The sequence below is a fragment of the Bufo bufo genome (genome assembly GCF_905171765.1).
Source record: "Bufo bufo chromosome 6 unlocalized genomic scaffold, aBufBuf1.1 SUPER_6_unloc_1, whole genome shotgun sequence".
Taxonomy (NCBI): Eukaryota; Metazoa; Chordata; class Amphibia; order Anura; family Bufonidae; genus Bufo; species Bufo bufo.
The window spans coordinates 475,425-489,385 of NW_024400000.1; positions in this window are offsets into that span (position 1 = coordinate 475,425).

The window sequence follows — 13,961 nt, forward strand, 5'->3', positions numbered from 1 at the left end:
TCGGAAAAACGAAAAATCTTAGCAGCAATCAAATACCACCAAAAAAAAGCTGTATTTCTGAGAAGAAAAGGAGGTAAAATTCATTTGGGTGGTAAGTTGCATGACCGAGCAATAAACGGTGAAAGTAGTGTAGGTCAGAAGTGTAAAAAGTGGTCTGGTCATTAAGGGGGTTTAAGCTAGGGGGGCTGAGGTGGTTAACCCGGCCCCACCGCAGCGGCTAATTGACTCCCCCCAGCGGGTGAGCGGGCAGTGGATCCCGGATCCCAGATCTGTTTGCACCAACTGAGAAGCACGAGCACTTTATCCAGATTGAACTTCCAGCACCTATCTCAAAGATAAGAGACTTCCTCCTGCCAGAGCCTATCTCCCAGGAATCCCAAGATCACCACTCTGGGCGGAGCCCCGACAGAGACACTGTGGGTGTGGCCTGGTTAGCGGTGCGCCCTTGGCCGTCACCAAGACTCCTCCATTATTGGAAAACGCTCGCCTGGTTTGATTTGAGAACTTGGGTAACACAATTGACATCTTAATGTCTTGTAGTTTAAATTTTTATTATGACTTTTACAGTAATTTTACTCCAATAACTGATTTTTTAGGATGGTTATCGATATGATGATGTACACACGTAATGAGCTAATTGCTCTGAATGGGGCCACATTGTCACTATTGCCCGCACAAACAACGAGGAAATTGACCACACATCATTTGTGGAAATCCGCCATCTTGCCAAAAACCCATAGGCAATTAAGAAAAAGGAAAAGCTTCCCGAAAACTATTACACTTTTGGGGCCGATTCCAACTCAGAACCAGCATTTGCTGAAAGGGGCACTTATAAACTGCCGTTCTGCGGTTAAGAATGCAGCCAACATTTATGATTTGATTTTATCTAATAATCTAGATTATTTGTGCCTAACTGAAACGTGGTTTTCGGAGGGGGTGGATCCTATGGTGGATGAATTGGTCCCCCCCTTGTACAAAATTCTCCATATAGACCGGGCCACTAGAGGTAGAGGTGTTGCAATGGTCTTTCGTGAGCATCTAATGATGACAGCCCTTAAGAATGGCCCAATTTTTTTAACTTTTGAACACCTAGCTATCAAATGCCAGAAGAGGCCTTCTCTATCTATATTGTCTACCACCCCCCAGATTTAAAAACAGGATTTGATGATGAACTGCTGGAATTGGCCACATCGGCCTTCCTAGATAGTCAAAAGAACATCATGTGGGCGACATAAATTGCTGGGCCGATGATGTGTCCAACATCCAAACCCAGCAATTATTAACATCTCTTGAGACCATTGGCTTCATGCAGGAGGTGACCTCCCCGACTCACAGGGGCGGCTACATCCTGGACTGGATTCTGACATCCGGGGTGGAGATAGAGGTCCAATCCATACATGATCTGGTGTGGACTGATCATAAAAATATACTTTTTAATCAAACTATCCCCCCTTTAAAAAAAGCTCCCCAATTTCCAGTGAGAGATAAGACTCTCACCCAACAAAGAAATTAGAAAATTCTTAATTTGGAGGAATTTGGCAACAGCTTTAAGGAGAATCTGAATATAGATTTATTCCGCTCCATAGAATCCACGGAAGCAAAGCTAACAGCTTTTAATGATTACATAGAGGCCACACTAAACACCTTAGCACCTATGAAACATAAACAGCAACCTCGTCCCCCTAATAAAAACCCGCCTTGGTTCACTGCTGAATTAAGAGAGGATAAAAAGACTACCTTGAAAGGGCCTGGAGAAAAAATCCCATAGAAGACACCAAAATTAAATACAAAATAAGTATGAGAAAGTACAGAGATAATATTAAAAATACCAAAAGAACATACTACTCAAATAAAATAGGCAACGCGGCTAACACCTCCAGAGAACTTTTCAAAGTGGCTAAAGAACTAGCCAATCCTAGATGTAAGATTGCAACGACGGAGCACTCTCAAGCACTGAGCCAGCAAATGGCCGACTACTTTGCTGAAAAAAATTCATAAACTTAGGGACAATATCCCGACGGTTCATAGGACGGACGAAACACTTTCTTCTTCATTTTCAACCTTACCCTATTCCTTCACAGAATTTCAGCTGATCTCTGAGGAGAGAACGATTGAAGCCATTGGAGCTCTCAGATCCTCCTCCTTGCCTCTAGACCCATGCCCGGCGGCCGTGGTGAAGTCCGCCGCAGTTGCAATGGCACCATACATTCCAGACATTATAAATAGTTCCTTTTCCAGCGGTCAGGTGCCGGCTATTCTGAAGCAGGCAGTGGTAACACCTCTGCCTAAGAAACCGGCGCTATTTGTGACCGATCTGAGTAACCTTAGACCGATTTCGGGACTGCCGTTTGCTGCAAAGATAGGCGAGAGGGAGGTTGTTGCACAACTGCAGGGATATCTGGAGGCGAATCACATTCTTGATGACTTCCAGTCAGGAGTCCTACCCGGAAGGGGTACTGAGACCGCTCTGGTCAATGTCCAGGATGATCTACTGATGGCATTAGACCAGAACGACTCCATGGTCCTAGTCCATCTGGACCTATCATCCGCTTTTGACACTATTGACCATCAAGTGTTATTGAACCGGTTGAAAGTGGTAGCCGGACTAGATGGAAAGACCTTGGCATGGATGGTCTCATTTCTCCAGGACAGGGTACAACGAGTGAAGCTGGGGGTATTTCACTCAACCGATCTCTCACTGTCCTGTGGAGTACCACAAGGCTCGGCACTATCCCCAGTCTTGTTCAACATCTATCTGAGACCATTGGCCGACATCATCAGGAGCCACAATCTTCAGTTTCATGTTATGCGGATGATACACAACTGTACTTTAGGCTTGCCAAAGGAACAGTTGATCAAGTCAATCTGGCCGGATGTCTCTTGGAGATCGATCACTGGATGAGTGCCAATTATCTAAAGCTTAATGGCACCAAAACTGAATGTATTACATTCAGTGACCAGAAAATTACACCCTCAGCACCCCAATGGCCATTGTCTTTTGGACCTGTCCCTGAGACAGCCACCCAGGTCAGGGACTTGGGAGTGGTCTTGGACTTGGTGCTGCCCGCCGAGAGCATATCACTCCCTCTCTTAATGCCTTGCACTGGCTCCCCGTCCAACAACGGGTGATGTTCAAGATTGGATGCTTAATGCATAGGGTATTCCATGGTGTGGGGCCCTTGTACCTGCGACGTAAATTCACCAGGTACGCCCCGTTGAGGACATTGAGGTCTAGTAACTCTGCAAATTTTAACATCCTGCAAGTTAACAAGATCAGACGTGGCGGTAGATCCTTTTTGGCTCAAGGGGCCAGATTTTGGAACCACCTACCTCTGGACCAGAAAATGACTCCCAGTCTTCTCTCATTCAGATTGAAAACCTTACTTTTCAAACACAGTGCTCCAGACTAAAAAAAATACCTAGTAGCCATTGGCTCCTGAACTGAAAAATTTAGGAGCCAAATCAAATTTTTAGTCGCCAAATCGAAACCGAATCAAAATTTTGGTATCGTGACAACGCTACGCCGATCAGATCGGCGTAGGGTTGTTTTGATACCAAAATTTTGATTCGCTTTCGTCACCATAAAAAAGTATTGCGATACTCAATACCGCGCAAAAAAAAAAAAAACACCCAAAAAAAGCTGCGTGCATTTCGCATTTTATGAAACATTCGGCCCATAATAGAACAGTCCTATCCTATTTTTTGGGGTGACAAGGTGACTAAAAAATGGCGAATGCTCACCGCATAGGAGAAATTTTTTAATAATTTAATAGTTTGGACAGCGCTGTGTAATATGTTTATTTATTTATTGTTTATATATTTTATATGTAAAATTGGGAAAGGGGGGATTTAAACTTAATATTTTAGGGTACTTTCACACTAGCGGTTTTCTTTTCCGGCACTGAGTTCCGTCACAGGGGCTCTATACCAGAAAAGAACTGATCAGATATATCCCCATGCATTCTGAATGGAGAGTAATCCGTTCAGGATGCATCAGGACGTCTTCAGTTCAGTCATTTTGACTGATCAGGCAAAAGATAAAAAAGCAGCATGCTACGGTTTTATCTCCGGCGAAAAAAACTGAAGACTTGCCTGAATGCCGGATCCGGCATTTTTCTCCATAGGAATGAATTAGTGCCGGATCCGGCATTCAGAATACCGGAATGCACCCGCACTGAATCCGGACCCATTCACTTCTATGGGGCTGTGCACATGAGCGGTGATTTTCACGCATCACTTGTGCGTTGCGTGAAAATCGCAGCATGCTCTATGTTGTGCGTTTTTCATGCAACGCAGGCCCCATAGAAGTTAATGGGGCTGCGTGGAAATCGCAAGCAAGTGCGGATGCGGTGCGATTTTCACGCACGGTTGCTAGGATGAAAGTCTATTCACTGTGTTATTTTCCCATATAACAACATGGTTATAAGGGAAAGTAATAGCATTCTGAATACAGACTGCATAGTAGAAGGTCAGTATAATAAACATTGGTGGCGCAGTGCGCCCCCCCCAATATAATAAACATTGGTGGCGCAGTGCGCCCCCCCCAACACCCCAGTATAATAAACATTGGTGGCGCAGTGGGCAGTGCCAATGAGGGTTAAAAAATAAAAAAAATAATTAACTCACCTCCTCCAATTGATCGTCTTCTGTTCTTTCTTCAGGAGCTGTCAAAGGACCTGTGGTGACATCACTGTGCTCATCACATGATACATCACATGATCCATCACCATGGTAACGGACCTTGTGATGAGCTCAGTGACGTCACCACAGGTCCTGAAGAAAGAACAGGAGATCGGCAGCTACGCGATCAACTGGAGGAGGTGAGTTAATTTTTTTATTATTTTTTAACCCTCATTATAACCCCAGTATAATAAACATTGGTGGCGCAGTGCGCCCCCCCCATATAATAAACATTTGTGGCGCAGTGCGCCCCCCCAACACCCCAGTATAATAAACATTGGTGGCGCAGTGCGCCCCCCCAATATAATAAACATTGGCGCAGTGCGCCACCCCAATATAATAAACATTGGTGGTGCAGTGCGCCCCCCAACACCCCAGTATAATAAACATTGGTGGCGCAGTGCGCCCCCCAATATAATAAACATTGGCGCAGTGCGCCCCCCCATATAATAAACATTGGTGGCGCAGTGCGCCCCCCCAACACCCCAGTATAATAAACATTGGTGGCGCAGTGCGCCCCCCCAATATAATAAACATTGGTGGTGCAGTGTGCCCCCCCAATATAATAAACATTGGCGCAGTGCGCCACCCCAATATAATAAACATTGGTGATGCAGTGCGCCCCCCAACACCCCAGTATAATAAACATTGGTGGCGCAGTGTGCCCCCCCAATATAATAAACATTGGTGCAGTGCGCCACCCCAATATAATAAACATTGGTGGTGCAGTGCGCCCCCCCAACACCCCAGTATAATAAACATTGGTGGTGCAGTGCGCCCCCCAACACCCCAGTATAATAAACATTGGTGGCGCAGTGCGCCCCCCCAATATAATAAACATTGGCGCAGTGCGCCCCCCCAACACCACAGTATAATAAACATTGGTGGCACAGTGCGCCCCCCCCAATATAAAAAACATTGGTGGCGCAGTGCGCCCCCCCCCCAACACCCCAGTATAATAAACATTGGTGGCGCAGTGGGCAGTGCCAATGAGGGTTAAAAAATAAAAAAATTATTAACTCACCTCCTCCAATTGATCGTCTCCTGTTCTTTCTTCTGGACCTGTCAAAGGACCTGTGGTGACATCACTGTGCTTATCACATGATACATCACATGATCCATCACCATGGTAATGGACCATGTGATGAGCTCAGTGACGTCACCACAGATCCTGAAGAAAGAACAGGAGACCGGCAGCTGCGCGATCAACTGGAGGAGGTGAGTTAATTTTTTTATTATTTTTTAACCCTCATTGGCACTTCCCACTGAGCCACAGCTCCCTGTCATAGAGGTCGGGTGCCGGCTATTTGATTCCGGCACCCGCCTCCTGTATTTGTATTACAGGTCAGTTATCTTCATTGGTGGCGCAGTGGCCACAGCCCCTCCCCTCCTCCTCCCGTCTCTTCTTATTGGCAGCGGCGGGGGCAGCAGCAGCACAGGGGGGAGGGAGAGACTCCTTCTCCACTGCGCTGCAGAAAAACATCGGCGGCGGGGAAGAGAACTATCATCTCCTGTGCCCGCCGCTGTATTCAGAGCTGCGGCGGCGGGTCTAGTCGCAAATGGCTTCTTAGTCTTGTCGCCATTTGTAAATTCTAAGTCGCATTGGCGACCATTTTGGTCGCCATCTGGAGCCCTGAAACAGGCGTTTGATCTTCCTATATAACCCTTATTTGGTTTATATAATTCAGTTTTTTTTTTTAAATCTTAGTCTATAAATTCACGGTTGGTTATGTTCTTTTATCTTAGGCCTCTTTCACACTTGCGTTGTCCGGATCCGGCGTGTACTCCATTTGCCGGAAGTGCCCGCCGGATCCGTAACAACGCAAGTGAACTGAAAGCATTTGAAGACGGATCTGTCTTCAAAATGCGTTCAGTGTTACTATGGCAGCCAGGACGCTATTAAAGTCCTGGTTGCCATAGTAGTAGTGGGGAGTGGGGGAGCAGTATACTTACCATCCGTGCGGCTCCCGGGGCGCTCCAGAATGACGTCAGGGCGCCCCATGCGCATGGATGACGTAAGTATGCTGCTCCCCTGCTCCCCACTACACTTTACCATGGCAAACAGGACTTTAGCGTCCTGGCAGCCATGGTAACCATTCAGAAAAAGCTAAACGTCGGATCCGGTAATGCGCCGAAACGACGTTTAGCTTAAGGCCGGATCCGGATTAATGCCTTTCAATGGGCATTAATTCCGGATCCGGCCTTGCGGCAAGTGTTCAGGATTTTTGACCAGAGCAAAAAGTGCATCATGCTGCGGTATTTTCTCTGGCCAAAAAACGTTCCGTTCCGGAACTGAAAACATCCTGATGCATCCTGAACGGATTTCACTCCATTCAGAATGCATGGGGATAATCCTTATCAGGATTCTTCCGGCATAGATCCCCGACGACGGAACTCTATGCCGGAACAGAACAACGCAAGTGTGAAAGAGCCCTCATCAAAGATACTTTTTCCCCACATTTATTAAATAGTTCTCTTCACATTCTCTATATCTCGTCGGAACCCTTTGGACCTGGAGACCCCCCCACCTTCCTCCCCTTTTTCTTGACTCTCTATTTGATAAGTGCTAGGAAATTGGTCTGTGGAAGAGGTGCCTTATCCTCTAGGCCTTTGTGGCCCATGGCAAAGTGTCCTGCCTCCTTCTTTCCTCCCTGTTGAATTAGTCAGCTAAGCGCATCGAGGCCGAAGGGTAAGACTGCGTGTACACAAGACCATACATTATCATCAGCCTGGCAAAACTGAGGGCCTACTGCTTTGAAAAGTGCAGTTTGACCAATGATTTTAAGCCTGGAATATTACTGGTCGCAGCTCCCCATATTCAAGCTATTGGAAAGAATACAAGTGTAACAACTCTATGTGGCCCCACCAAGGCACCTGGCCTTCTGGAGGGGGGGCTGGGTCATCTCGTTTAACCTTTATCGTAACTGAAGGAAAGTCCCAAAACAGTCATAACCCTTTCCAAAGCCCCTTGCAATTACAGTGCAAATGAACAATATATTATATATATATACACAAAGTTTATAACTTGCAGTTACATACCAATGAACAGTATAAGGGGACATGCACGCTCAATTGAAGTCTATGGGTCCGTGAAAATCACTGACACGCATTGGTGTTGCGTCCGTGTCGCATCAGTTTTTTTCGCTGAAGACTAATAGGAGATTATTTGGACATTAATTTTCAGCTGAGCAACGTCAGTGAATTACAGGTGACACGCATATGGCAAAAACGGACACGCAGACCGACCACTGATACTTCATGGACATCTTCACAGATGAAACGTGTGACACTGACACGGAAATGTGAGCGAGGCCTAAAGGGGCGCATTCACACGACCACAGTGTTTAGCGGGTCCCCAATTTGCAGATCTGCGAAACGCAGATGCTGGCCGTGTGCTTTCCGCAATTTGTGTACTGCACAGGGTAGCGGCGGTAATAGAGAATGCCTCTTCCTGTCTCTGGGATCCTGGAATCTAGCACTCTAAGGAGACATGTCTGAGGAGAAAGTGTCCATGCAGTTTGGAATCATGAACTGCATGTGACGCTTGTCCAGGAGTTATTGCCACCTCTGCACTTAGAACAGGGATGCCAAACCTGCGGCCCTCCGGCTGGTGCAGAACTACAACTTCCAGGGCATGCTGGGAGCAGGTTGGGCCCCACAAGCTTCTAGTTTACAAGCTTCAAACATATCTCTCCCTGTTCTGTCAACCAATGACAATGAAGCTAATTACTGAGAGGGGGAGTTGACAGAGCCGCGCCGATTTACTTACATTGTCCAGTCACATTTATGATAAACAACATATTAACCCGACCTCTTCTCTTTCCCTCTCATTGTAAGGCCTCATGCACACGACCGTTGTGTGCATCCATGGCCGTTGTTTCGTTTTTTTTCGCGGACCCATTGACTTTCAATGGGTCCGTGGAAAAATCGTAAAATGCACCGTTTTGCAGCCGCATGCTTGATCCGTGTATCCTGTCCGTCAAAAAAATATGACCTGTCCTATTTTTTTGACGGACAACGGTTCACGGACTTAATCAAGTCAATGGGTCCGTGAAAGAACACGGATGCACACAAGATTGGCATCCGCGTCCGTGATCCGTGGGTTACTTTCATACAGACGGATCCGAAGATCCGTCTGCATAAAAGCTTTTTCAGAGATGAGTTTTCACTTCGTGAAAACTCATATCCGACAGTATATTCTAACACAGAGGCGTTCCCATGGTGATGGGGACGCTTCAAGTTAGAATATACTACGAACTGTGTACATGACTGCCCCCTGCTGCCTGGCAGCACCCGATCTCTTACAGGGGGCTGTGATCCGCACAATTAACCCCTCAGGTGCTGCACCTGAGGGGTTAATTGTGCATATCATAGCCCCCTATAAGAGATCAGGGGCTGCCAGGCAGCAGGGGGCAGACCCCCCTCCCTGCCCAGTTTGAATATCATTGGTGGCCAGTGTGCGCCCCCCTATTGTAATATCATTGGTGGCCAGTGTGCGGCCTCCCCCGCCCCCCCTCTATTGTAATATCATTGGTGGCCAGTGTGCAGCCCCCCTTCTATTGTATTAATATCAATGGTGGCCAGTGTGCGGCCTCCCCTCCCCCCCCCCCGATCATTGGTGGCAGCGGAGAGTTCCGATCGGAGTCCCAGTTTAATCGCTCTGGGGCTCCGATCGGTAACCATGGCAACCAGGACGCTACTGCAGGCCTGGTTGCTTAGCAATATTACAATATTAGAAGCATCATACTTACCTGCTGCGCTGTCTGTGACCGGCCGAGAGCTCCTCCTTCTGGTAAGTGACAGATCATTAAGCAATGCGCCGCACAGACCTGTCACTTACCAGTAGGAGGAGACACAGTCACAGACAGCGCAGCAGGTAAGTATGATGCTTCTAATATTGTAATATTGCTAAGTAACCATGGCAACCAGGCCTGCAGTAGCGTCCTGGTTGCCATGGTTACCGATCGGAGCCCTAGAGCGATTAAACTGGGACTCCGATCGGAATCTCCGCTGCCACCAATGATCGGGCGAGGGGGGGGGGAGGGGCTGGGAGGCCGCACACTGGCCACCAATGATATTAATACAATGGGGGGGGGGGCCGCACACTGGCCACCAATGATATTACAATAGGGGGGGGGGGCCGCACACTGGCCACCAATGATATTACAATAGAGGGAGGGGGGGGCGGGGGAGGCTGCACACTGGCCACCAATGATATTACAATAGGGGGGGGGGGGGCGGTGGAGGCCGCACACTGGCCACCAATAATATTACAATAGAGGGGGGGCCGCACACTGGCCACCAATGATATTCAAACTGGGGAGGGAGGGGGGTCTGCCCTCTGCTGCCTGGCAGCCCCTGATCTCTTACAGGGGGCTATGATACGCACAATTAACCCCGTCAGGTGCGGCACCTGAAGGGTTAATTGTGCTGATCACAGCCCCCTGTAAAAGATCGGGTGCTGCCAGGCAGCAGGGGGCAGTCATGTACACAGTTCGTCGTATATTCTAACTAAAAGCGTCCCTATCACTATGGGAACGCCTCTGTGTTAGAATATACTGTCGGATCTGAGTTTCGATGTAACTCAAATCCGATGGTATATTCTAACATAGAGGCGTTCCCATGGTGATGGGGACACTTCAAGTTAAAATATACCATCGGATTGGAGAAAACTCCGATCCTATGTGTGGCGAAACCGACCTCGCCACTGGGTTTTGGAGAGGACTGGCTGCTGGCCTCTTGCCCCAGGATTATGGGCCATATACTAACTTTTAAACCCCTGAACCGATTCAAGTGAATTTTGGATAGGTTTGTCCCCACGTTATACTGTTTGAATTAATGTAAGTTATATGTATGGCCAATGTAAACTCACAAAGTTGTAACAATTTATAATAAGTGTAACTTGTCAGCTTGGGAGGAAAATGCTGGGTGTGTTTCTATTGTGCCATTGTCCCATTGTGTGTTTAAAATGGTGATGTCTGTTCTGTTGTCCTCACATGTATATTGGCGATCTCCCTTTGTCCTCAGAGATAATTGGATTGCTCTTCAGGTTGTCTGGACAGAGAGGAGGAAACCATGATGCATTGTGGGGATATGTTGTCCTATGTCACAGTCTTCATTCTGGTCCTCTGGGGGCGTGAACGATTGGTTGCTGTAGTTACATTGTATGTGTTGTTAATTACTAATTGGTTGTATTTCAAACCCCTGTGGGCAGTACTATGTTTGCGGTTTATGAATAAAAGAGGCTGTACGTGAAGTACAGTCAGACCACTGCTTGACCCTCAACACGGAGCCTTGTCTCGTTATTGGGGGGATTCACTGTATGCTGTTAGAGGACCGATTGCCAGAAGTGTAAGCTGATCCCTGTTCGTCTGCTAGCAGCTATTCGTGAGGTTCCAGTTTGGAGTGCTACTTTGTATCCAGTTCGGGAATTTGGTGTCCTGCAGTAGCTGTGCCTGTCTCTCAGAAAGGGGCATATCGCCTAAACGGATTTTAACCCCTTGTCTGCGGAAACGTGCCGTTACATTGGGGGCAAGCAGCGGGATCGTTCCTACAGCCAGAAGGACAGCTACAGGAGACACCATTTCTTTGGATTCTACAATTTAAAGGACAACGCATGTCCCAGTACAGCGTCCCTGACAGCAGCAGGATGGAACCAGCAGTGTTATACGAGGAGGAGGACCTGGATGGCTGGGATGCATTAAGGAAAGGCATCTGGTACCAGGCCCTGGATAATCTACAATACCAGCGGGGTGAGAGTCTCCCCAGTGAAGAGCAGCGGTTGCAGAAGCAAGTGGCCCTGCGGATGCCCTTCCTGGGAGAGCAGCCCCTGGAGGAATGGGTGAAGGAACTAGAGCACCGGGTATGGCAGGAGCTATGGCTGGAGGATGCCTACCAGGCGCTTTGGTGGTATATGGCACAGTATATACCCTGGACAGCCGAACATGACAAGCCAGAGGGAGAGGAGTTTTATGGTCCTGGCTTGTTATGGGAGTCCTTTGCAGAGCCTGACTTCGGGAGCCCTGTACAGTCCAGACTTCAGGACATTTTCTATGAGAGGGAGGCTAGGCATGAGTGGGATGACCCCCATGAGGTAGAGCAAGACCTGGCTCACCTAGCAACCCTGGAGTGGGAACTGGAGCAGGACTACCGAGATCTCTTCCACTCCATTGAGAAGGCTCAGCAGGACGGTAAGGTGACAGACCCAGATCCAGACCCATTCAGCTGGGCAGATATTGTAGAGTGTTACTGGGAAGGACCCCAGGTGGCCGGTAGAGATGGGACCGAGGTCTCTCCACCGGTCCTGCAGGGAATTGGGAGCTCAGTCTCCATTCCCCAGCGGCAGTGTGAAGTGCAGGGAGAGGAGAGCAGCGTCCTCCCTCCCCAGCGGCAGGCTGAGTTACAGGGGGCAGAGGTAGTTGTTCCTGCCCCCCAGCAGCGGAGTGATATGCCGGGAAGGCAGTGTGAAGTGCAGGGAGAGGAGAGCAGCGTCCTCCCTCCCCAGCGGCAGTGTAAAATGCAGGGAGAGGAGAGCAGCGTCCTCCCTCCCCAGCGGCAGGCTGAGGTACAGGGGGCAGAGGTAGTTGTTCCTGCCCCCCAGCAGCAGAGTGATTTTTTGGGAATTGGGAGCCCAGTCTCCATTCCCCAGCGGCAGAGTCTCCAGCAGGGAATAGAGAGCCCAGTCTCCTTTCCCCAGCAGCAGGACACTGTATTGGGAGCGGAGACGGTCGGTCGCCCTCCCCAGTGGCTGGAAGTATGTATGGGAGAGGAGCTCGTTACCCCCTCTCCCCAGCGGCAGCTTAACGCACCAGGGGGAGACAGTAACCCCCACAACAGTGCAGATGGGACCGTGGTCTCTGCACTTACAGCACAGGGGGTAGAGACAGTCGGTCTCCCCCTCCAACAACCAGACTCCAAGCCAGGGAGCAACACAGAGACCGGCAGTACCAGCTTCCAACATAACCTTGGTGGACTCACTGGACAGAGACAGGCTACTAAAGTCAACAGGTCCAGTATTTGGTTGTGGGTGGGCTGCCAGACTAACTCAGGTACCGACCGGCGTGAGGTCAGGTATCTGGTTAGTCTTCCCTGGGGGGGGGGAGATGTGTGGCGAAACCGACCTCGCCACTGGGTTTTGGAGAGGACTGGCTGCTGGCCTCTTGCCCCAGGATTATGGGCCATATACTAACTTTTAAACCCCTGAACCGATTCAAGTGAATTTTGGATAGGTTTGTCACAAAGTTATACTGTTTGAATTAATGTAAGTTATATGTATGGCCAATGTAAACTCACAAAGTTGTAACAATTTATAATAAGTGTAACTTGTCAGCTTGGGAGGAATATGCGGGTGTGTTTCTATTGTGCCATTGTCCCATTGTGTGTTTAAAATGGTGATGTCTGTTCTGTTGTCCTCACATGTATATTGGCGATCTCCCTTTGTCCTCAGAGATAATTGGATTGCTCTTCAGGTTGTCTGGACAGAGAGGAGGAAACCATGATGCATTGTGGGGATATGTTGTCCTATGTCACAGTCTTCATTCTGGTCCTCTGGGGGCGTGAACGATTGGTTGCTGTAGTTACATTGTATGTGTTGTAAATTACTGATTGGTTGTACTTCAAACCCCTGTGGGCAGTACTATGTTTGTGGTTTATGAATAAAAGAGGCTGTACGTGAAGTACAGTCAGACCACTGCTTGACCCTTAACACGGAGCCTTGTCTCGTTATTGGGGGGATTCACTGTATGCTGTTAGAAGACCGATTGCCAGGATTGTATGCTTTTCCTGTTCGTCTGCTAGCAGCTATTCGTGAGGTTCCAGTTTGGAGTGCTACTTTGTATCCAGTTCGGGAATTTGGTGTCCTGCAGTAGCTGTGCCTGTCTCTCAGAAAGGGGCATATCGCCTAAACGGATTTTAACCCCTTGTCTGCGGAAACGTGCCGTTACACTATGGTATATTAACTCCTGACTTTACATTGAAAGTCAATGGGGGACGGATCCGTTTGCAATTGCACCATATTGTGTCAACGTCAAACGGAACCGTCCCCATTGACTTGCATTGTAATTCAGGACGGATCCGTTTGGCTCCGCACGGCCAGGCGGACACCAAAACGACTTTTTTTTCATGTCCGTGGATCCTCCAAAAATCAAGGAAGACCCACGGATGAAAAAACGGTCACAGATCACGGACCAACGGAACCCCGTTTTGCGGACCGTGAAAAAATACGGTCATGTGCTTGAGGCCTAAATCAGATAAATACTGATGCATTGGCAGATATATTGTGC